This window comes from Dermacentor andersoni, chromosome 3 (genome assembly GCF_023375885.2).
Source record: "Dermacentor andersoni chromosome 3, qqDerAnde1_hic_scaffold, whole genome shotgun sequence".
Classification (NCBI taxonomy): Eukaryota; Metazoa; Arthropoda; class Arachnida; order Ixodida; family Ixodidae; genus Dermacentor; species Dermacentor andersoni.
Window position 1 is genome coordinate 196,176,300 of NC_092816.1, and position 25,868 is coordinate 196,202,167.

The following is a 25,868-nucleotide window of genomic DNA, read 5'->3' on the forward strand; positions in this document are numbered from 1 at the left end:
TTCATAAATACCGTGTATTATCAGATTGTTTCTACGAGAATGATTTTCAAGACTGTCATTTTTTAAGACCAAGTCCATTACCTTAGTAGTCAAGGCATTTATTTCAGCACGTAAATCACGCAGTAAACTAGAGTCTTTGGACATAGGAGCGGATTCTAGTGCATGAACACGCGACTCTAAAACATCAAAGCGACGCGCGACTGATGGTTGAAATCACTTAATTTCCGCAAGATCTCGTGCCAACTGAGTCTGCCCCTCCAATAATTTAGAGAACATTTCGGATACCGAAGAGTCGTTTTTGTCATGGCTATCAAAGGAAGGGCGAGCATCATCATTCTCATCCAGAGCGGAACCGGATCCACACCTAGACTTAGACCGAGGGCCCGGGCCAGGGTTGATTTCCACATCTCCGCTCAAGAGGAGACAACTTGCGCAATACAATGCATGCGAGCAGCAGGATACAAGACGTTGTAGGCAAGGGAGCAGCAGCAGAAGGCGATCATCAGATCGGATACACTCGGCATCAGAATAGTAACATACCTGCATGAAGAACAAGCAGCGATTAAACATGGTGCCGGTGCCGCTGCAGCCTAGCCCACTGAAGAGTCGATCCACGCGCTGGACACTTATACCGTCGGCTGTTGACGTCACAGACCGAGAGTTGTCGATGAATGGCTGATCAAATGACGGGACATCGGGGTGACTGGCATGCTGTAGCTTGAAGTGGGACACGCCGAGGTAATCGCATATGGTAGCGATAGAGCAGTTCCTGGGCAAGCACTCGATGACATCCACGTGCTAGACCGCAAAGGGAGCCAAGTCAGACGAAGCAGTTCCAAGCCATGTGATGCCGCAAATGGGGTGGGGGGGGTACAGCAAGGAAGCCAAAGAACTGCATGAAGAACAAGCAGCGATTAAACATGGTGCCGGTGCCGCTGCAGCCTAGCCCACTGGTATAATTGGGTAAGACGAATTACGGCAACGCTGAAAAGATATTAACTTTGTTTTAAAGATGCTTAGCGACATGACCCAAGTGTTACACCACTGTTGGATGCGATTAAGATCGTCTTAAAGAGCAGTGGTGTCAGAGCTGTTGGTGATTGAACGATAAATTACACAATCGTCCGCAAGGAGTCGAACACCAGAGGAAATATTAGAAGGGAAATCATTGATATATGTCAAAAAAAGAAGGTGTCCCAGGACCGTACCTTTTGGTACGCCTGAGAGTACAGGTAATAAAGATGACGGGTGTGAATTGGCATAGACGAACTGCTGTCGGCCGGTCAAAAAACCTTGGATACAGTTAAAAACACAGAGGGGAAGGTTAAGTGGTGATAATTTTAGTAGTAGGCGAGCATGGGGAACATTATCTAAGGCTTTTTAAAATCAATAAAATTGCATCAGTGGGGATGTTGCTATATAGACTATAGTGGATATCATGAAGAAAAAGGGCGAGTTCCGTATCACACGAATGACTTTTTCGAAAGCCATGCTGGGTTGCGTGAAAAAAATTCAGAGGTGTTAGGAATGTAGCAATGTGCGAGTATAAAATGTGCTTCATTACCTTACAGCAAACGCTAGTGATAGAAATTGGGCGATGATTATTCGGGCATGACCGGATTCCACATTTATGGACTTGAATGACCTTACCTGCCCGCCAATCGTGTGGTACGCAGCCGGTGTTCAAACATTCCTGAATACTTAGTGACAAAAATGGCAGCAAATATGTTTAGTGTTGTTCAATATTTTGGCATTAGTGCCGTCGATTCCTCTAGATGATGAATATTATAGCTAATCAATTACCTTCACTATTCCATGTGGCTCGAAAATGATGTTATTCATTGGTGGGTGCAAAAAGGCCGGCGCATCAGGAATATTATTCAGGGGTTCATTCGTGAACATTTTACTGAAGGTGTCGTTCGGGATATTAGGAACATCAGAGTCGGGAACCGGAAAGCCAGAGTTATTGCAAAGAGATATCAAGTTAGATTGATTTGGATTTATAGTTTTCCACAAGCGCTTAGGGTCAGTTCAGAGTTTAGAAGGTACAGTTTTTGAAAAGAAATAACGCTTCCTCTGTTGCAATAAAGTGTTGCAGTAAATGCGGGTTTCTTGCGTCACCAATTGCGACAAACGAAATGTGAGGCATACATTTACAAATTTGCTAGCGGCGCTATTTTTTGATAACATGGAAGCAGGATCGGACCACTCAACTGAAGGGAAATTGGAAGTCTCCAAAAAGGAGAATCGTGCTGTCAGGGTACCTCACCTTTAATGTGCTTAAGGCGTCGTGAAGTAGTTGCGTAAAGGAGCTGGCGCTGTTAGGGGCACTATAACAGAAACGAATGAAAACGCTTGGATGAGCAGCATTGCAACTGAGCCAAATCATTTCCAATGGAGACGGAATTTTCACAGGAGAACACCGTAGATTACTGTGAGTGGCGATAAGTACACCGCATGAGCCATCAGGTCTATCTCTGCGAAATATGTCGAAGTTGGCGATGGACGGCACGGTTTCACTGTTACCGACTGACGAATTTAGCCACGTTTCGGTTAGCAAAAGAACGTTAGATGAGGAGGAACTTATTAGGCTGCATAACGAGTCTCGCTTGGGGAAAACACAGCGGACAAGCAAGATGGACACGGTGAATCGATGGGGTGTAACTGTTTTACGGTTCTGTTCTGGGGCAATGCTAGGAATTTCGCTCAACTACTTGATTGGTAGAGTGGTTAAAAACATAGGTTTTGTTATTTCTGACAATCTTTTCATGACGTAACTAGAATGGAAGGTTTTGAGCCTTTCCGAACTCAATGATGCATTTGTGGGCGATGCGCCTGCGCGCCGTAAGATCCTAAGCGGCACTTAGCCAGAGTCTTTAAACTTGCTGGCCGCGCTCAATATTGCCCCGTGGTAGTGACGGTGAAGAAAGCAGCAATACGGTGGACTACAAAACTAGCTTTTATTGGGCAAACCTGTGCCCACAAAAACAGGCTACACTTATAGCACAACGATAGCGGCGAACACGGTCGGCGATCGTCGGAAATCTGATCAGCGGGTCAAGCGTGTCGGCTTTTATAGAGCAGTCGTCGAATGTTCCAGTCTGATCGTTCGGACCCGCGTGCCTTCCACAAAGTTCTACACCATTCGCGTCAGGTGATGAAATCAGATAACATAAGGTTCGGCGACAACAAACAGCGGATAGAAGCATCGATAACTTTCCAGAAACTTCGGGTATATGCAGGCGCGTCCCACGCTGTGCGATTACATTTGTTAGGCGGCGAAGGCGAAACGTGGTTGCCCGATAAAGATAAGTACACGTGTCAATATCTTAACCTTATTCTTGAAGTTCAATAATTTCACTCTAATGGGCCTGTATTTGTCTGGATGGCAAGATCCAAGGCTATGAGCATGCTCAATTTCGAGGGGCTGGATGTTTATGTTAAGGAGGCGATCAATAACATCAATTGTCTTTTCACAGTCCACCCAGGTTTCATTTTGCTGATCTTTAACTCCGTAGAAGACGAGGATATTACGCCGAGATTGCTTTTCATTATCGTTCATCCGGGCAGTCAGCATTCTAGGTTCATTCGTGTTTTCACTGGTTCCTGCATAGATTTCATCAATTTCGGACTTCATAGTTTCGATAGACGTGTAGGCTGACTCAATCTTCTCTAGTCGATTTTTAATTCCGATAAATGTTTTCTCATGATCAGCCAACGTCATTTTAATGAATTTCAGTTGCTCAAGCATGGCTTCCTGCCTGGGTTATAATTATTTTAGCATGTTCATCATATCGAGGGAATCTTCCGGAGGACCGGGATTTGATTCAATATTATCGGCTAACAAAAATATTACGTAGTATGCATGCACAGTGATACGCAGTGGCACAAATGCAGCCTGGGATCGACAGCACGAAAAGCTAGCGGTTACTACTACGTTTTGTAAACAGGCAGTGAATATTCATTACCTGCACAAAAAAACAAAAAGAAGAATCAAAGAACGCTAGTGTGAGGAGGCGCCGCGCGGCTGCTATTCCTGTTGCCATGACAACGTAAACAATCGTGTGCGCCACCATTTTACCAAAATTTCGCCATCCTGCTAGGTCTAGCTGTAATTGAAGGGTACTTTGGCGTTAGCGTTGAAAGAGCGTCGGCTTAAAAACAACCAGTAGCAACCATGCGGAGATTCTCCCCTGTGCCAGAACTTCCAGGGTTTTACCACGCTTAGGTGGCAGTCTATGAAGGCCTTGTACGTCCTGTTTATTCAACTGAGCTAGCCTTAAGTCCTGAGCAATAGCATTATTCTTTTTGAACAGATTTTCACTTTAAGCTTGCGCAAGTCCATGTACTTCTAAATTACTCCCTCTGCTATATTGTTCCACACTGTTTATTTGTTGTCGCAGTTCGACGATTTCCTGATCAGCGTTCACTGACTCAATCTTTTCAACTCTTTTCTTTAAAGTGACAATCGCAGTTGACTGAAGCTTCATTTCTGGTAGTACTTGATTGTACGGATCTGAAAGTTGCTGGACAGACTTTCCCTCATTTTCCACAGTTTCTTTTACCTGAAAAAGGACCTCTAGCTTCTGTTTTATACTTGGCAGTTTACAAAGCTTTTTGTTGATTTTTATTAGCAGGTTTTCTGTGAACGACAGCTCGTTCTGTACCTGCTTTGTTACTTTTGGGGAGCGTTAAGCAGCTGAAATTACACGTTTCATATCGCCATCTTTTTTTAGCATTGTCGGCCATGGCTTTGTAGGTAGTGTTGTTCGTACGATAACATGCGCCCAAATGGTAACCATACCCGCATTCTGAACAAACAAGGCACGAGCCATCTGTTGGAAGTGATTGCTTACAAGCCAGACATATGTCGGAAGCAGAATGAAAAGCATGCGGCACTGAAGCAGCAGTACAGATTTAAGTGCAGGTTCATGCTCTTGTGTTGTGCGATCCAAGTAAATCAGTAGTTGTATCACTAATAGCACTCAGCAGCAGTGGTATGTCACATAAATAAAAAGTAAAGGTGAAAAGAACTAATCTGCGTAATAACAGATTATTCTTAGATGATTGAAAAAGTTCTCGTCGGTGCCGCAGCCCGTGAGTGTGAGTCGATTCTGCGTAGGTAGCGCAGCCGTTTGTGTCTTCCTGTCTGTGACGTAGGGTCGTCGCTGCCGCGGCCGCTGGGCGTCTATATATATATATATATATATATATATATATATATATATATATATATATATATATATATATATATATATATATATAAAAGCTGAACAAGTGTATTATCTACGGCTGTTGCAATACATTCATAGAAACAGTTTGTACTCCATTGCTGACAGTACTATAAAATACAACCTTCGTGAGGTAAAACTACGTGTACCGCGTACACGCACGAATTATGGTAAACAAAAGTTAAGTTTTCAAGTACCCAACGCCCTCAACAAATTTCCCTTTAGAGATGATTTCTTTTTCTCTAAAAATGTGTTCAAGAAAAACATGAAACGACGTTTGATTGAAGGCGAAATTCCAATGTAAGAAAATGTATCTACCGTTTCTTCATCAATACGTTTCTTTCTATATTTCTTGCAGACAAGCAACAATAGTTTGCTGCATTTGCATGTTTTCGCGTCTTAATTCAGCAGCCATGTACGCATTGCATTTGTACGTGTATAACTATGTATGCTTGCATATTACCTTGCACATGTTTTTTTTTTGCCGAATTAAGTTTCACTGCGCACATTGTAGCTTTGTTTTGACATATTTGTCGCGCCTTCTATGTACATTTTTCTTTTTTTTTTGCATTTATATTGGTATTGCCAACTGTATGGGTGCCGGGGCCTCGTCAGGCCTTACCGCCTTTTGTCCCGGTCCCCTCTTTTCCTTGAAAAGAAGAATAAACGCCACTTCACTTCATTTATATATATATATATATATATATATCAAATGTGCGTGCGACCTCCCGATGACAAACACCTTACAACCGACGATGGTTTGTTGAGCGATTCCCCTCCCCCTTATATATATACATTACATTATGTGGTTTTACGTGCCAAAACCACTTTCTGATTATGAGGCCCGCCGTAGTGGAGGACTCCGGAAATTTCGACCACCTGGGGTTCTTTAACGTGCACCTAAATCTAAGCACACGGGTGTTTTGCCCCATATATATATATATATATATATATATATATATATATATATATATATATATATATATATATATATATATATATATATATATATCATCATCATCATCAGCCTAGTTACGCCCACTGCAGGGCAAAGGCCCCTCCCATACTTCTCCAACTACCCCGGTCATGTACTAATTGTGGCCATGTTGTCCCTGCAAACGTCTTAATGTCATCCGCCCACCTAACTTTCTGCCGCCCCCTGCTACGCTTCCCTTCCCTTGGAATCCAGTCCGTAACTCTTAGTGACCATCGGTTATCTTCCCTCCTCATTACATGTCCGGCCCATGCCCATTTCTTTTTCTTGATTTCAACTAAGATGTCGTTTACCCGCGTTTGTTGCCTCACCCAATCTGCTCTTTTCTTATCCCTTAACGTTACACCCATCATTCTTCTTTCCATAGCTCGTTGCGTCGTCCTCAATTTCAGCAGAACCCTTTTCGTAAGCCTCCAGGTTTCTGCCCCATATGTGAGTACTGGTAACACACAGCTGTTGTACACTTTCCTTTTGAGGGATAGTGGCAACCTGCTGTTCATGATTTGAGAATGCCTGCCAAACGCACCCCAACCCATTCTTATTCTTCTGGTTATTTCAATCTCATGATCCGGATCCGTGGTCACCACCTGCCCTAAGTAGATGTATTCCCTTACCACTTCCAGTGCTTCGCTACCTATCGTAAACTGCTGTTCTCTTCCGTGACTGTTAAAAAATACTTTAGTTTTCTGCAGATTAATTTTCAAACCCACCCTTCTGCTTTGCCTCTCCAGGTCAGTGAGCATGCATCGCAATTGGTCTCCTGAGTTACTAAGCAAGGCAATATCATCAGCGAATCGCAAGTTGCTAAGGTATTCTCCATCAACTTTTATCCCCAATTCTTCCCACTCCAGGCCTCTGAGAACCTCCTGTAAACATGCTGTGAATTGCATTGGAGATATCGTATCTCCCTGTCTGACGCCTTTCTTTATAGGGATTTTGTTGCTTTCTTTGTGGAGGACTACGGTGGCTGTGGAGCCGCTATAGATATCTTCCAGTATTTTTACATATGGCTCATCTACACTCTGATTCCGTAATGCCTCCATGACTGCTGAGGTTTCGACTGAATCAAACGCTTTCTCGTAATCAATGAAAGCTATATATAAGGGTTGGTTATATTCTGCACATTTCTCTATCACTTGATTGATAGTGTGAATATGGTCTATTGTTGAGTAGCCTTTACGGAATCCTGCCTGGTCCTTTGGTTGACAGAAGTCTAAGGTGTTCCTGATTCTATTTGCGATTACCTTAATAAATACTTTGTAGGCAACGGACAGTAAGCTGATCGGTCTATAATTTTTCAAGTCTTTGGCGTCCCCTTTCTTATGGATTAGGATTATGTTAGCGTTCTTCCAAGATTCCGGTACGCTCGAGGTTATGAGGTATTGCGTATACAGGGTGGCCAGTTTCTCTAGAACAATCTGACCACCATCCTTCAACAAATCTGCTGTTACCTGATCCTCCCCAGCTGCCTTCCCCCTTTGCATAGCTCCTAAGGCTTTCTCTACTTCTTCTGGCGTTGCCTGTGGGATTTCGAATTCCTCTAGGCTATTCTCTCTTCCACTATCGTCGTGGGTGCCACTGATACTGTATAAATCTCTATAGAACTCCTCAGCCACTTGAACTATCTCATCCATATTAGTAACGATATTGCCGGCTTTGTCTCTTAACGCACACATCTGATTCTTGCCTATTCCTAGTTTCTACTTCACTGTTTTTAGGCTTCGTCCGTTCCTGAGAGCCTGTTCAATTCTATCCATATTATAGTTCCTCATGTCCGCTGTCTTACGCTTGTTGATTAACTTAGAAAGTTCTGCCAGTTCTATTCTAGCTGTAGGATTAGAGGCTTTCATACATTGGCGCTTCTTGATCAGATCTTTCGTCTCCTGCGATAGCTTACTGGTTTCCTGTCTAACGGCGTTACCACCGACTTCTATTGCGCACTCCTTAATGATGCCCATGAGATTGTCGTTAATTGCTTCAACACTAAGGCCCTCTTCCTGAGTTAAAGCCGAATACCTGTTCTGTAGTTTGATCCGGAATTCCTCTAGTTTCCCTCTTACCGCTAACTCATTGATTGGCTTCTTGTGTACCAGTTTCTTTCGTTCCCTCCTCAAGTCTAGGCTAATTCGAGTTCTTACCATTCTGTGGTCACTGCAGCGTACCTTGCCGAGCACATCTACATCTTGAATGATGCCAGGGTTCGCGCAGAGTATGAAGTCGATTTCATTTCTAGTCTCACCATTCGGGCTCCTCCACGTCCACTTTCGACTAACCCGCTTGCGGAAAAAGGTATTCATTATCCGCATATTATTTTGTTCTGCGAACTCTACTAATAATTCTCCTCTGCTATTCCTTGAGCCTATGCCATATTCCCCCACTGACTTCTCTCCAGCCTGCTTCTTGCCTACCCTGGCATTGAAGTCGCCCATCAGTATAGTCTATTTTGTTTTAACTTTACCCATCGCCGATTCTACGTCTTCATAAAAGCTTTCGACTTCCTGGTCATCATGACTAGGTGTAGGAGCGTAGACCTGTACAACCTTCATTTTGTACCTCTTATTAAATTTCACAACAAGACATGCCACCCTCTCGTTAATGCTATAGAATTCCTGTATGTTACCAGCTATTTCCTTATTAATCAGGAATCCAACTCCTAGTTCTCGTCTCTCCGCTAAGCCCCGGTAACACAGTACATGCCCGCTTTTTAGCACTGTATATGCTTCTTTTGTCCTCCTAACCTCACTGAGCCCTATTATATCCCATTTACTACCCTCTAATTCCTCCAATAACACTGCTAGACTCGCCTCACTAGATAGCGTTCTAACGTTAAACGTTGCCAGGTTCAGATTCCAATGGCGGCCAGTCCGGAGCCAGGTATTCTTAGCACCCTCTGCAGCGTCACAGATCTGACCGCCGCCGTGGTCAGTTGCTTCGTGGCTGCTGGGGACTGAGGGCCGGGGTTCGATTGTTGTATTCATATAGGAGGTTGTGGCCAAGTACTGCACCAGGGTGGCCAATCCTGCTCTGGTGAGAGAGTGCGTTACCGGTTCTGGTCACCGGGATCAGGCCGCACTCCAGGCCTGTTTGTGCAATTTTCTCAACACACGGTTTTTTTTTTTTTGCATTTTCTGGTGGAGAATTGCGCGGCACCGGGATTTGGATCACGGTCCTCTTGCACTGGAGACGGATACTCTACCGTCCCCGTAGGAGTTAAATTAAAAATTAATTTATGGGGTTTTACGTGACAAAACCACTTTCTGATTATGCACGCCGTAGTGGAGGACTCCGAAAATTTCGACCACCTGGGGTTCTTTAACGTGCACCTAAATCTAAGTACACGGGTGCTTTCGCATTTCGCCCCCATCGAAATGCGGCCGCCGTGGTCGGGGTCCGATCCCGCGACCTCGTGCTCAGCAGTCTAACACCATAACCACTGAGCAACCACGGCGGGTCACGCAGGAGTTGTACGCCTCATTTAACCTACAGTGGTGCCCTATTTGATCAGTCAAGGTGGACCAATCTGAGCTCGGTTATACCGCATGGATGGCACTCGGCTAGAGAACCTGCTATGGATGACCTGCACATGTGAGGCCATACATATATGAAGATATATATCTTTCTTTCTTTTTTTTTTTAGGAGGGTTCCCGTACAGTGATAAAATAAAGGATGAGACATTAAAAAAAAGAAAAAAAATGAAAGAAAAAGGGGCGAAAAATAAAAAGGAACATAACAGGTGATTTGAACTCGTGACCCTTCGATGTTGCCCGGAAAGATAGCTCAGTCGGTTGGTTTGTCAGGCCCTAGGCTATTTTCAAGCGCCACAGCTCCTGCTCCGAGCCTCACACTTACGTGGAAAGAGATTCATGTTGTCCGCGATAGTCGGTTTGGAAGGTTGGAAGGCATACTTTCTAGGAAAAATCGCCGCTCGGGGAGAAGAGCGAACTCGAGTGGCTTTAGAGGCTAGGAAAACTGCCTTAATATATTTAGACTTGAGGGAAAGCTTCGTTAACAAACTACAACACGGCAATCAGCACTCGAATACGACGAGAGAAATTACTGAGACGTGGAAAATTCCCTTGAAAAAAATCTGGTTTGCGAGACAAATGCATGTATGTATTGAACCTCTTAAAAGATGAGGGGGGAAATATGCGCTCACCGAGAGGGCATCGTCAGCACGAGACCACCACAAGGCACCTTACAGAGATGTGGAGAGCTTCGCGGCCGGAACGAAGCCTCCCCTCTCCGCCGGCCAAGAGGGGAAAACGCGCTTTCCGATCGCTCAAGGTTGCGAGGACAAAGCATAACTCTAGCGTCTAGGAAAAGCTTAACCAGGTGCGATGGCGGCACGCATAGCGTGGGAAGCTAGCCGCCAGAATAACTATACCAAGGACTGCTGCTCACGAGGGCGAAATACCTTCGTGTAATTATAATAACCCTAATAGGACTACTTGAGAAAGAAAAAAAAAAGGAAACGACCCAGAGGGCTATGCTACGAGAGCTATGACTGATAGTTTTCTATGTATATATATATATATATATATATATATATATATATATATTCATCTCATCTATGGGATCGCATGCGCGCGCTGTTGCTTTGTCTCTGCGTGTAGTAGTTAAGAGAGCCAGTTTAAGGGCGGAGAAGAAGAAAGGAAAGAAAAGCAAAAACTGCAGCGCCGTGGTTTTAAAGCGCACCCGTGGTAGAGAAACGGAATGCGATATAAGCGTGCGTAGCGATGATACGCACACGACAAACTGCCTTAAAATATTTAGACTTGAGGGAAAGCTTTGGTAACAAACGATAGCACAGCAATCAGCACTCGAATATAATTATAACGCTAATACTAATTGTAAATATTCATCTCATCTATGGGATCTAATGCCCGCGCTGTTGCTTTGTTCTGTGTGTAGTAGTTAAGAGAGCCAGTTTAAGGGCGGAGAAGAAGGAAGAAAAGGAAAGACTCTGAAGCAAAATTACAGCGCCGTGGTTTTAAAGCGCACCCGTGGTAGAGAAACGGAAGGCGATATAAGCGGGCGCGGCCATGATACGCACACGACAAACTGCCTTAAAATATTTAGTCTTGAGGGAAAGCTTCGGTAACAAACGATAGCACAGCAATCAGCACTCGAATATAATTATAACCCTAATACTAATTGTAAATATTCATCCCATCTATGGGATCTAATGCGCGCGCTGTTGCTTTGTTCTGTGTGTAGTAGTTAAGAGAGCCAGTTTAAGGGCGGAGAAGAAGGAAGAAAAGGAAAGTCTCTGAAGCAAAATTACAGCACCGTGGTTTTAAAGCGCATCCGTGGTAGAGAAACGGAAGGCGATATAAGCGTGCGTGGCCATGATACGCACACGACAAACTGCCTTAAAATATTTAGACTTGAGGGAAAGCTTCGTTAGCAAAGGATAGCACGGCAATCAGCACTCGAATATAAATATAACCCTAATAATAATTGTAAATATTCATCTCATCTATGGGATCTAATGCGCGCGCTGTTGCTTTGTCTCTGCGTGTAGTAGTTGAGAGAGCCAGTTTAAGGGCGGAGAAGTAGGAAGGAAAGGAAAGTCTCTGAAGCAAACTTGCAGCGCCGTGGTTATAAAGCGCAATCGTGGTAGAGAAACGGAAGGCGATATAAGCGTGCGTGGCCATGATACGCACACGACAAACTGCCTTAAAATATTTAGACTTGAGGGAAAGCTTCGTTAATAAACCATAACACGGCAATCAGCACTCGAATACGACGAGAGAAATTACTGAGACGTGGATAATTCCCTTGAAAAAAATCTGGTTTGCGAGACAAATGCTTGTATGTATTGAACCTCTTAAAAGATGAGGGGGGAAATATGCGCTCACCGAGAGGCCATCGTCAGCACGAGACCACCACAATATATATATATATATATATATATATATATATATATATATATATATATATATATATATATATATATATATATATATATATATATATATATATATATATATATATATATATATATATATATATATAAAGGCTGTTCGCAGCTTCGAGATAATTGTTCAATTAGTGCGCAAAAGTTAGGTCGGAGGACTTACCTTCGCCAGTCATGTGTTACCGGCAAGTGAAATCCCATTACTCACCGAAGGAGCGGAATGTGTCTGGGCTTTCTGTCTTTTGCACCTTTACAAGCCGTACACAAAAATATATTTCAAGGAGGAAAAAAACATGAATCTATAGAATGTCAAGGAGTGCCACTGTATAAGTGGGCAAGAACAGCCTAAACCTGGTCGTGATTCATCGAACTACAAAAGGGGGCATGTGTTCACGTTAAAAACGGTCTGCCTACAAACTACAGGGGGGTGGGGGAGGGCGTACAGAGGCACTTATGGAAGATTACACTTCAACTGGAGAGCTCTACGCACAGTCAGATACCGCGCAGATAAAGAGCTGTGTAACTGTCTTAAGACAGATACAAAACATGTATTGAGGGGGAAGGGGAAGCAGGAAATATAAAAAGAAAAATGAAAATCATAGACAAGGTCGGGGTACCAGCCGACCCACCCCTCCACCGCACCACCGCTGTGTTGCACTGTGTTAGTTATTGTCCTGTCTCTTACCTTTCACTAAATGACTCTAGCACGTTCTCCCTGAAGTTGAACGAGTCGCCTTGAGTTGATATTACGCGCTCATGAAGTAGGAGGCAGGTAACAAACTTCGAGAAATCTCGCAGCCAAAATATTTACAGCGTCAAACCTAGAGTTTGCAGGAGAACAATGATGGAAACACATCTATAAACAACGCCGTACTCTTCTATTTTTTTGTAGGAGCCTAGGTAAACTTTCTTGATATGAGACCAAACGAGTCTCATTGTTTGACCACTGTTGGAATCTCAGCGCTGACACCCGTTGTTGCAAATGGGTCGCAAGCCCCAAGGGTAGCGTTGGCCTGGCGGCCTGGGGCACAACTGGAAGCATCCGAAGGTCCTGGCAAAGCATGAGTCGACTGCTAACAGAACAACTTGTTTATTCTAGCATCGCAAAAGAGCGGCCGGTCAGGTCGACCGAAGTGGAGAGATGGGAGAGCACGTTACTCAACAGAAGAAATCGGAGCCTCCCTCGGCGTCCGGGAGGAGCTGCTCTTATACTCTCGGAGTCGAGGGGAAGAAGGAACGCCTCGTCAGAGGCGCACGTGATGCGCGCCACGGTCAGGCTGAGAGACACGTTGGGACGAGTGTAGTGACGCATCCGCCGGGCCGGCGCCGGTCAGACCTCCTCGCTTCACACTTGGGGAGCTCCTCTCCCCGGCTGCCGCGCTTTGACAAGCGTGGGCACCAACATGCACACAAACACACACACGCACACTTGAAGACACGTGGCATTGAAACATGCCTGGACGCGCTTGGCGGGGAGGCGTATCGGCGGCGCTGAACGGGCCAAAATGTCCGCCGCTTTGAATGAACCCCCTGCGTCCGTTGCATCCGCGCCGGCTATACCGCGCGTCGTAGGCGAAACGTAACAGACCGCCCCACCGGGGAAGGAGATCCCGATGGTCAGGGGACTGCATCCGCTGTCCGGAGGGATGTCGCTCGATGATGCTCATAACCGAAGTCGGGCGTCCTTCGGCGTTTCTTGAGCGCAGCGCACAGAGAAGGCCTCGTTCTCTCGTTCAGGTTCACACAGGACACTGCAAAGTGACTTCGAGAGAGTTGACATTTTTGTTCTCGTTCCCGGCAAGCGTTAGAACTACGCCAAAACTCAACCGCTCAGTCAGCAAGCACGAAACAATCCTCACTCACTAAACAATCCTCACAGTAGTCTAGCAGCACTCAGAACGCGCCCACAAATTGGAAAATTGCACTAGAAAGCACGTCATCACTTTGAAACACTAAACAAAAGCAATATGTTAAAAATCCTACCTCAGGAAGAAAAACATCCGTAACAAACAACTTTGAGGCTGATTCCTACGTTAGGGGCTTCGACTTAAGCCATCGGCGTTACCGTTGAGACTCCCCTTTTTGTAACGCACCTCAAAGGAATATTGTTGCAAAGCGAGGCTCCAGCGCAGGAGGCGGCCATTTTTGGGAGAGATGGCCTGCAGCCATTGGAGAGGGCAGTGATCCGTCTCAATGATAAACCTCGAGCCGGCTAGGTAGCATGACAATTTCTGAACGGCCCACACGAGACACGCACACACTTTCTCGGTGGCGCTGTACGCCTGCTCACGACTGGTCAGCTTACGACTAGCATACAGGACGGGGTGTTCCACTTCTCCATTTTCCCGTTGGCACAGTACAACGCGCATGCCTCGCTCACTAGCATCGCACTGAACAACGAACCCTTTTGTGTAGTCTGGCGATCGTAGCACAGGCTGGCTTGTTAGGGCACTCTTTAGGGCGCTAAAAGCTCTTTCCTTTGTCTCGTCCCATACGACTGTTTGGGGCTCTGTTTTTCTTAGAGCATCCGTCAGGGGAGCCACGATATCAGAGTACCTGGGGATGTACATCTGATAGTAGCCGGCGACACCTAAGAACGACCGAATATCGGTCTTCGTGCGCGGTTGCGAGAAGTCTCGCACAGCGGCCACCTTTATTTCAGAGGGGCGGCGACGACCCCGTCCAATCACGTGACCGAGGTAGACAACCTCGGCCTGTGCTAACTGGCACTTGGGAGCCTTGACTGTCAAGCCCGCATCGCGCAGGCGGGTTAGCACTGCCCGCAAGTGGGCCACATGCTCAGGCCAGGATGCGGAGAATATCGCTACGTCGTCTAGATACGGTAAAGCGAATTCTTGCTGTCCCCGCAACACTTTATCCATGAGGCTGGAAAAGCAGTATGGCGCGTTCTTCAAACCAAAACTCAAAGCTTTAGGACGGAACGTTCCCATTGGTGAAATGAACGCCGCATACCTACTAGCCTCTTCTGTAAGTGGAACCTGCCAATAACCCCTGACAAGATCTAGGGGGGAAATAAACTGAGCGCTACTAACTTTCTCAATGCGCTCCTCGATGTTAGGGATCGGATAAATTTGATCCTTAGTGATGGAATTAAGCCTGCGGTAGTCGACGCAAGGACGAGGTTCCTTGCCCGGTACCTCAACTAAAATCAAAGGGGAGGTATAATCACTCTCACCCGCCTCAATAACACCGAACTGTAGCATTTTCTTTACCTCAGCCTCCATAATATCGCTCTGGCGGGGTGACACCCGGTACGCCTTGGATCGTACTGGCTCTGGGGAGGTAAGTTCTATGTCATGAGTAAGGACAGAAGTCCTACCAGGCCTCTCAGAGAACAGACCTTGAAACTCTTGTAAGAGCTGGTGTAGTTCGGTTTCCTGCTCAGGTGACAGCGATGCTTTACTGATTAAGTCACTAATGACTTGATCGGTGTCTTTCCTGTTCGTCACTGAGCCTAGTCGCGGAAGCTCGACCGGAAGCTCTCCGGGAACGTTTACCATAATGCACACCACTGCTTCCCGTTGTTTATAGGGTTTGAGCAGATTACAGTGGTAAACTTGCTGTGCTTTCCGCTTTCCTGGCAAACTCACCACGTAGTTAACGTCCGACAGTTTTTTGAACAATCCAAGCTGGGCCCTCCCACTGCACGTCGAGTTTGTTCTTTAGCGACGTGCGCAATATCATGACCTCATCGCCCACCTCAAAACGACGGGCCCTGGCTGTCCGATCATAATAAACCTTGGCCCTCTGCTGGGCCTTTGCCATTGCTTCACCTGACAACCCCTGTGCCCTTCTTAAGCGTTCGAGGAGCCTAAGCACGTACTCCACCACGACTGGGTCGTCGCCCCTGCCTTCCCACGATTCTCGAAGCATGCGAAGCGGAGATCGCAGCGAGCGACCGTACACCAGCTCAGCTGGCGAAAACCCCGTAGCCGCATGCGGCGCGGTCCTTAATGCAAACATCACCCCAGGCAGACACAGCTCCCAGTCAGTTTGTTGTTCAAAACACAATGCTCTCAACACGCGCTTCATGACGGAGTGGAGCTTCTCAACGGAATTCGACTGTGGGTGGTACAATGAGCTGTGTAACAGCTTTACCCCGCACCTTTCGAGAAAGGCTGTCGTCAAAGCGCTCGTAAACACCGTGCCCTGATCTGACTGGATTTCCGCAGGAAAACCAACTCGCGCAAATATGGACAGTAGTGCATTGACTATCTCAACTGAGCTGAGTTCTTTAAGCGGCACTGCTTCAGGGAACTTTGTCGCTGGGCAGATCACAGTCAAAATGTGTCTGTACCCCGTGGCTGTTACCGGCAGAGGTCCCACTGTATCAATAACGAGCCGTCTGAAAGGCTCCGTAATGATAGGTACCAACTTCAACGGCGCCCTCGATTTGTCCCCTGGTTTGCCCACCCGCTGAGAGGTGTCACATGTCCTCACAAAGTGGTCTGCGTCCCGAAAACACCCTGGCCAATAGTACTCTTGCAAGAGACGGTCCTTAGTTTTCTTAACTCCTAGGTGTCCGGACCACGAACCCCCATGCGACAAGCGCAACAGATCCTGACGGTAGCACTGAGGCACGATCAGCTGATCGAACTCCACTCCCCTGCGGTCTATATACTTCCGGTACAGGACGCCACCTCTTTCCACAAAACGAGCATTTTTCTTGGCGATACCTTCCTTGATAATGCAGCGTACGTTTTATAGGCTGCCATCCTTTTTTTGCTCGGCTATCAAAGCCGACCGGCTGACTTTTAGCAACCTATTGAGTCCATCTGACGTAGGCGCGATGAGCAAATCTGCAGATAGCTCTTCTAACTTTCCCGTGTCGGGCATTTGCTCTCCAGTATCTGGTGCCTTCAACGCTACAGGCTCAATTTTATTCAGTTCGGACGTGCTCTGGATATCAGCTTGCTGCGCCTCTGACCCTTTCTCATTGTTCGACAACGTCGGCCCCGCAACTACCGCCTTTGCAGCGAGCTCCCGAACTTTCGATCTGGTTAAGGCCTGAACGCTAGCCTCACCAAACAAAAGCCCCTTCTCGCGCAGGAGGTGATCGGACCTGTTCGAAAATAGGTGCGGGTACTGGGGAGGCAGCATAGATGACACTGCGGCCTCCGTCTCAAGCGTTCGGAAAGGTCCTTCAATAAGCACTTTTGCTACAGGCAGACACACGCTATGAGCTTCCACGGCTTGCTTGATCCATGCGCACTCGCCCGTGAACATATCGGGTTCTACGTAAGAAGGGTGAACTACATCCATTGTAGCTGCGGAATCGCGAAGCACTCGGCACTCTTTCCCGTTCACGAGGAGGTCTCGCATGTAAGGCTCGAGAAACTTCATGTTCTCGTCAGTGCTGCATAATGACAAAAACACGACTTTTGTTTTTGTTTCTGGACACTGCGCCGAAAAGTGACCCGGCTTCTGGCACGTATAACAAACGCGCGCTTGCTTCGTCTCGAACCGCTTTCTGCGTTCGGCTTCGGTTGCCGCCGTCTCCTTACGTTCGGTCGGACTGCTTTCACTCGTATCCGAACTACGTGTGTCCCCCTTTGCTCTCATGGGTGTGAACTTCGGCCTCTCAAACTTGGAGCCAAATTCGCCCTTTTGACCGTCTTTAGCTTCGCGAGTCCGACGCGTCACAAACTCCTCGGCTAGCTCAGCGGCTTTAGCCACCGTACTAACGTCTGGCCTATCCAAGACCCAATACCGCACGTTCTCAGGTAACCGACTATAAAACTGTTCCACCCCAAAACACTGCAGAACTTTCTCGTGGTCACCAAACGCTTTCTCTTCTTTGAGCTACTCCTGCATGTTTGACATTAGCCTGTAGGTAAACTCTGTATATGACTCACTTCTGCCTTTCTCATTTTCCCGAAACTTCCGACGGAACGCCTCCGCTGACAGCCTGTACTTTTTTAGCAGACTCGATTTCACTTTGTCGAAATCCTCTGCCTCCTCTCTCTTCAAGCGAGCGACTACGTCGGCCGCCTCGCCGGGTAACAAAGTGAGCAAGCGCTGTGGCCACGTTTCCCGAGAGAACCCCTGCTTCTCGCACGTTCGCTCAAAGTTAACCAGGAACAAACCAATGTCCTCTCCAAGCTTAAACGGCCGCATCAGGTCAGTCATTTTGAACGATACTCGTTCTCCTGCACCGTGTGCCTGACTTCCATTACGAGCACGTTCCATCTCTACCTCGAGACGCTTCATTTCCAAAGCGTGTTCGCGCTCTTCTTTTCCTTTCTGCTCTTTAAGTTCGTGCTCCTGTTTCTCTTTTTGCTCTCTAAGTTCGCGCTTCTGCCTCTCTTTTTGCTCTCTAAGTTCGCGCTCCTGTCTCTCTTTTTGCTCTTTAAGTTCGCGCTCATGTCCTTTTGCCCTCTCCTCAATGGTCTCAAGGCATTCCGACAGCTCGTCATCCTCAGCTTCTAACTCAAGAATAGCCCTTAGCAGTTCTGGTTTTCTGAGTTTGTCTGAGACATCCAGACCCAACTCTCTTGCAAGCTCCAGCAATATCGGTTTGCGCAACGACTTCAAATCCATGGCTGCTCTGAATGCTGCTTTCTCTACTGCCTACTATTGTCTTGCCGCAAACTAACCCGGCAGCAACGACAACCAAAATTACCAGCTCTGTTTCTGACGCTAACAAAAGCCTGGCAAAACTCAGAAGAAGAAAGTCCCGCACTCACCAAACCTCGCAGCCAAGAATTCAGCGCAGTCGTTCCGCTGCAGGCAACCAGTCATCAGACAGGGCTCGTTGCACTGCTCCCGGATGGTCGTTGTGCTGCTCAGCATACAGTCAACTGCATATCTTCGCTGCTGGCCTCCGTTGTCGCGATCTCACCGCTGCCAGCCAGTTGGAATCTCAGCGCTGGCACCCGTGTTTGCAAATGGGTCGCAAGCCCCAAGGGTAGCGTTGGCCTGGCGGCCTGGGGCACAACTGGAAGCATCCGAAGGTCCTGGCAAAGCATCAGTCGACTGCTAACAGAACAACTTGTTTATTCTAGCATCGCAAAAGAGCGGCCGGTCAGGTCGACCGAAGTGGAGAGATGGGAGAGCACGTTACTCAACAGAAGAAATCGGAGCCTCCCTCGCGTCCAGGAGCAGTTGCTCTTATACTCTCGGAGTCGAGGGCAAGAAGGAACGCCTCGTCAGAGGCGCACGTGATGCGCGGCACGGACAGGCTGAGAGACACGTTGGGACGAGTGTAGTGACGCATCCGCCGGGCCGGCGCCGATCAGACCTCCTCGCTTCACACTTGGGGAGCTCCTCTCCCCGGCTGCCGCGCTTTGACAAGCGTGGGCACCAACATGCACACACACACACACGCACACTTGAAGACACGTGGCATTGAAACATGCCTGGACGCGCTTGGCGGGGAGGCGTATCGGCGGCGCTGAACGGGCCAAAATGTCCGCCGCTTTGAATGAAGCCCCGGCGTCCGTTGCATCCGCGCCGGCTATACCGCGCGTCGTAGGCGAAACGTAACACCACCAAGTGATTACGGCCTAGACTAGCGTTGCGTCTTACGAAGTCTCACTGATCTCTCGGTTTAGTGGCTACAGCATAGACAAAAAGGAAGGAGCTGCACATCCTTTTCTATTACACTTCAATAAAAAACAGAAAGTGTAGGTGGCAACTGCTGTCCCTCCTCAACATTCCCCTAACCAATGCGGTTACAACTGAAGTTAAGCCACAGCCTACTGGTTTGTACTTAATCCCGTTAGCAGAGTTGTTAGACTTCAGGCAAGCATTTGGCACTCTTTCACATCATGGCTCTCTCTCCTATTCCCACGCTCTTACATACTCTTGAATTAGGAAGGAACAGCGCCAACTAAGTCCATCTTGAGAGGGAGAACGACACAGGACAAGCGCAGGCCAAATACTTACATACTCGTTGCTGCCTGGATGCTTCAAATTTCTATCGCCACCTTTATGCGTAATTTGTCCACCGGCCAGCTTTTATGGAATTCCAGAAGGGATATGCCCACCGACAATTTACCAGCACTCCGTCAAAGGAGCGCCTTTGTCGAATCGTACGTTGTCACTACGAGGTTGGCCTCTACGAGGTTGTGAAGATTGGGCTGTTTTTCAAGTGGGGAATTATTGACACCATCTCCGCGCAGGTCATGTACGTGCGAAACGTGTATGCCATTGTGAGTCATTTTCTGTTAGCATTGAGACCTGAAAAAATGACGTGCGAAATCCTCGTCCGCCACCTTAGGTGACCGTGTCGATGCTCCCACATTAATGGCAAGCGAGGATTAGAATATAACCACTGCATTCAAGAGCTCTACGCAGAGTTACTGTGCAGATAGAGAACCGCGAAAGTGCTTGTATACTTAGCGGCTTAACACTTGGATGCCCAGCTTAAAAACTCAGCTCCTTGAAATCCAGGCTCACGCAAACAATCCCCCCTTATTTTTCGTTCACCGGCATTTCACTTGGGGCTTGGAGGAGCACTGTCAGTTATACCGGATGTATATTTTCTTATCTTGGTCAGAAAACGTCACAAAACTAACACCTCGGGGGCCCACCAACGTGTGGCACGGCGGGTTGCCACATTCCCACAAGTGTTAGTCTCGCTTTGGAAGTGGGCCTGGAATGATGTTTCCGAACAGATTTGAAGGAGCGCGTAGGAAACGAGAGATAGCAAGCTCTGCATATCGAAGGTTTACTACTAGTGGGTGCTGTGCACGTTTCTGAGAGAAGTTACTGAAGGTTCCATTTCTTCCATGAGTACATGTACGAAATTTATTATAGTACGACTCGTAGTGTTCCCGTTACCGGCGTGAATGGAACCTGGACTGGAGCGCCACGACTCGTTGTGTTACGGAAGCTGAAGGTGCCTAGAAAATGGGAGATTGTTGTTGAAGCTATGCAAATCTCTTTATGACATTGCTGGAGGAGCCTTTTCTTGCATCCTGACCATGCAATCCTACAATGTATCAAATATTCTTGGACGACGTCGTTTTCCTCTGGCAGTGCGGCGGAAGAAACCTTCTAAACTTCGTACGAGATTTAAATTCTGTATTCGTCCATCTCATGCACACACATGAATGAATTTTCCGCCTTATGAACGTGTATCATGTCACAGACGTCACTTTCAACGTGTAAACCGCATTGCTGCTGTTACACTTGATATCATGTTCGATATTAAATGTAAAGTCAGTAAGCGTTGCTATTGCAGTGGCACATATGGACATGTGTTTACACACTTTCTAATGTGGCTTATTGCGTGGTTGGCAACCTCGATGCATCGTTTCCGTCACAGATGTTTTAAAGCTTTTGAGGACATCACTAAAATTCCCCCAGCGACGGGACGCCTTGGCAGATGTGTAAGCATGAAGGACAAGCGATTGCTCAGTTGTATAATAACTCCGACAAAAAGTTGTTAACATGAGGTAGAGCTGATGCGTGGATCGGAATCACTTTTTTTTTATCAGTACGCATGTTCGAGCCTGCCAATATTTATTTTCTTTCTAGCGATCGCTGTTTACAGAAGGAATCTTCCACAATTGATATCTGGATAATCTTCACTGATCAATGCTTCCTTGTTCCTTTCTATTCCTGTCAAAGTCAGTGACGTCGCAGCAAGTACGAAGATACGTATGCGCTTGTGAGTTCGCAATACTCGCATTGCAGTGACGGGAACGGCTACTCTTGAAGTGTAGGTATTGTTGGTGGTCGGTTGCCTTTAAATACAAATTTCTCCAGAAAGAAACTGCCTTAATTCCTACAGTCACATTAAGAAAGTTTATAGCTAATTTCGAATAAGTGTGTGTGGATGAGATGGATGAATGCCCATAATTTAAATCTGATATCAATTCTATATGACTTCTTCGGTCGTGTTGCCAAATAAAACAGACGTCGTCAAGGAATCTTTATTGACGGTAGGATTCAGTGGCTGGTGTGCAAGGAAAGGCTCCTCCAGTGATGCCTTGAAGATATTTGCATAATTGCACGATATTTTGATCCCACTGCAATTCCTCCAATATAAAGAAAGTTTCTACCGTTAAATTCGAAGTTGCTGTAATTAATTACCATTAGCAGCAGCGTCGAAAGGGTCTCCTAGTGTTGGTTTTAATGGCTGTTTGCACTTACGTACGCCCATTACGTTTGCGTTACAATATTACTTTTGCTAGAATGCCATAGGAATGCACAATGATTGTATAGAGATGCCATGCGCATCGGCGTCAAGTAGGTTCCTTAGCCCGTTTCAAGATTGTGCCGCCTGTGAGCATTAATTAATGCCCTGGACCAACCTATCCGAGCTTGCCCTCTTAGCTTACCGTCGCATTCGCCTTCCCTGGGATTTATTATGTTCTTTATTGCACCAAATTTACCGAAGTTGGGGATTGACGGAGTATGTTTCTTCTGCGCCTACTTGCAGTCATCAATCCACCACGGCACTATTTTTGTTTCTTGACGATTTACCGCTTGATTGGGGAATGCATGTGTTCGCTGTGTCGATGATTAAAGCAATAAATAGGCTACAGCATCATCCATAATAAAATAGGTGGTAAAAATTGAGATAGGTAAGTCGACTTTTAAGATCATCCTAATCGACAGAGGCCCGGTTCCACCGAGGGGCACATAGAATATATTCATGTTGCAGTTGTAAATATAACATTACAGGGAAGTGGTGACTTTCCTAAGGATTTTTTGTAGCGCTTCAAGTAAGGAAGAAGCGTCTTTGGAGCCAACGGTTAGGTCTCTAGAAGATTCTCAATTACGTGAGATATTGTGACAGGTCGGTTTCTTTTTATTAAAGGGGCACGTAATGAAGATTAGAAGGAAGCTTTCTATAGGTCTACCTCTATCGTGGCAACGGGGCTCTCTCCAGAGAGTATTACGGACATTATAGTGACCGATGACCATGTAAAGTACAGGAAGCTGGTCTCTGGGACTGTATATTTTCGTTTTCGCGAGCTGCTAATTTAGTGGTACGCAAATAGAACAAAGGGTTACTAACCTGTCAAAAAAAATCACTCGTATAAAAACTGGTTTAAGGGGCGTCTGAAGTGCTAAACAGGGTATTTCAGTTAACTTGAGCAATACTTTAAATATGTGCAAAGGCTACATAGCTGGATAGAACCACGGTAATGTTTCTTGTTGTCGCTTGGGAATACCCAGATTATCTGTTTTGCATTCCGCCTGATTTATTAATTAGTCTGACTGAATTTATCACCGTCTCAACTAATATAGTTAGATGAAAAATGTTAGCAAGAAATCTGTAGCAAAAGAACTTCCGATACAGTTTTACATTGCTCATTACGTGCTGCATAAATGCGTTCCTTCGAGCCTGAATAAACCATGGGAATACACGCTAAGCCCCTCGAGCGACCAGACGCGCAGCAATTGTGCTTGTATTCTTTCAAGCTTGCGTGGCTATGATAATGTATATGTCTGTTTTTTTGTAACGCTGCCCATACTCAGATGCACAGGTGCCCAGTGGCCCGCGTTGACGTGAAAGGTTCAGTTGACTGCAGCTCCAATGAGCTAACTTGGTGCAAAAGGGATCATTGCAAAAAGAGATGCAAACATTATTAGTCTGCTGGAGACGCTAGCCTGGCATGCTGCTCCAGGTGCGCGGGGATAATTGTAATATACGTAGTGATCACACCTACAACGCATTAGGTTATCAACACATACATATATCGCATATAATATATTTGCGCACTTTTCTTAAGCCTTCTTGCGTAGAAGTACAGGAGCAACCGCACTATACCTTGACCAGCCTGACTCACGTGTCAGCCGTATTGTCGCCTTCAAGGAGAGTGCCTCTGAGAAGAAAGCAGGAACGAAGAAGTGCGGTGCAGTGCATGCCATATGTCAAATAAGGCCGCGCTCAGAGCCATAAAGGCGCAACACAAACGAACCAGGTGATATTCACTGTTTATTTTTGTAAAATGAAGAGAAGGAGAGGAAAAAGAAACAGTAGACTCAGAGCCTGGTGTGGTCCCGCCTCTTCCCGAGGAGAAACCTTTAATGATTATTTTATGTCTTTGAAACCATTTGTGTTTTTTATCGCCACTGGTGCGCGTTAGCGCGAAATAAATTCTTCGAAGCGCGGCACATATTCATTGGCGCATACTGTGACCTAAGCTGGCGTGACAGATGTTCATTGAAGAGTGGCAGATACCCAGTTTCTCATATTCAATGGCCGAAGGTTGGGCAGACGGTTCGTTTAAAACATGGGGCCGAATCTTATAACGGTTCGGTTGGGGAACCATTCATTTGGCCTCACATGATTGGCTAAAATGTTGGCACGTCGCAGGTCGTCAGAGCCAGCGGGGCGGTATCGCAATTTATCAGTATGTCACGCTTCTGTCAATCATCTTCAAAGCGAACTGGTCATAGGAACTGGCGAAGGGGTAGTCTGCTTGGGGTTCTGTTGCTGTGGCTTGGCTGTTGGCTTGCGACTCTGGCCGCGCGCGCCGGTCGCGCGACCCCGGAGACACGCAGGCGTCGCGCGCGCGTGCGTTGGTTGCTTCAGAGGCTATTACTTGCCTTCGTCGTCTACGTGTCGTTGCTCTTTCGGTGTCGACCACGGCTGGAAGTGTGATACGCGTTCTAAGAAGGGACGGATAATGAGTTGCACCACCCTTGCCGGCTTTCTAAGTAGACCTTTTGCAGTCTACGCTATCAAATGGAAGAGACTCGGGTGCAAGCGTACTAATGGTCATTCCACGCAGAGAAAAGAATGTTGCGCTCTGCGGTTCATCGCCACCGCCCTGCGGCTACCAGAGGTCAGTTGGACGCGAAGCATTAATCGGAATGGCCTAGATCTCTGCTGCCTGCACTGTCCACAGATTTGCTCTCGAAATTGCTGTGTTGGCTGGTAGAAAGGCTGGGTCAGTTTTCCCGTGAGCTCCGCTTCAAAGCCAATGCCAAGGAGATATTTGCATGGTGAGATCGAATGCGCAGAGCTATAGCCTGCGTGAATAGCTTACAGATTGCCATTCAGCAACCAGAAGGGTTCAATCCAGGGCCCTATAACCTAACACTGTTCTAAACTTTTCTATTCCAATTGTGCTATCAGCCCTCCGCGATTGGTCAAAAACTTTTTGGGAATGTCTGTCATGCGACGTCACGAAAACCACGTTACCTCCCTATCTGATATGAGGTGTACAGACTGATTATGCATCATTTGACCGAAAAAAGAAAAATAGTTATTTCTGATTCGACGCTTTTTCGCCATTAGCCCCCGCCTATTGGTAAAAAGTTTTCAGGCTGCACCCAATTCAGCTGCCTTTAATGCGACGTCACAATACCGCGACAACTCACCGCGTCAGAGTGACGCGTACGCAGAAACTGAATTTGCCGAACAAAACTGAATTTTCTTCTTTATGGCCGCAGGCTGCCCCGTTCTGAAAGGAATAAAAGATGGATGCGGCCGATTGCTCAGGCGCTGGCTACTCGCACCTGCCGGATAGCATGGGTTTATTTGCGTATAATAAAACTTGTCGCGTGGCCGCGTAACGTTTGCGAGCACTTTCGGCACGTTTACGACCTTATTCTGCAAACACTTCTTTGCTGAGGATCCGTTTTAGCATCATTCTTAAGCTTCAGTTGCATGCCACCGCGATTTTCAACGAGCCACCGCAAGCTAAGCAAGGTAAAACGAACCAATCGCAGACGCCGGCACCACCCTCGTCACACGGTTATCGATTCTCAGTGCACTGGCTCTGCTACATCGAA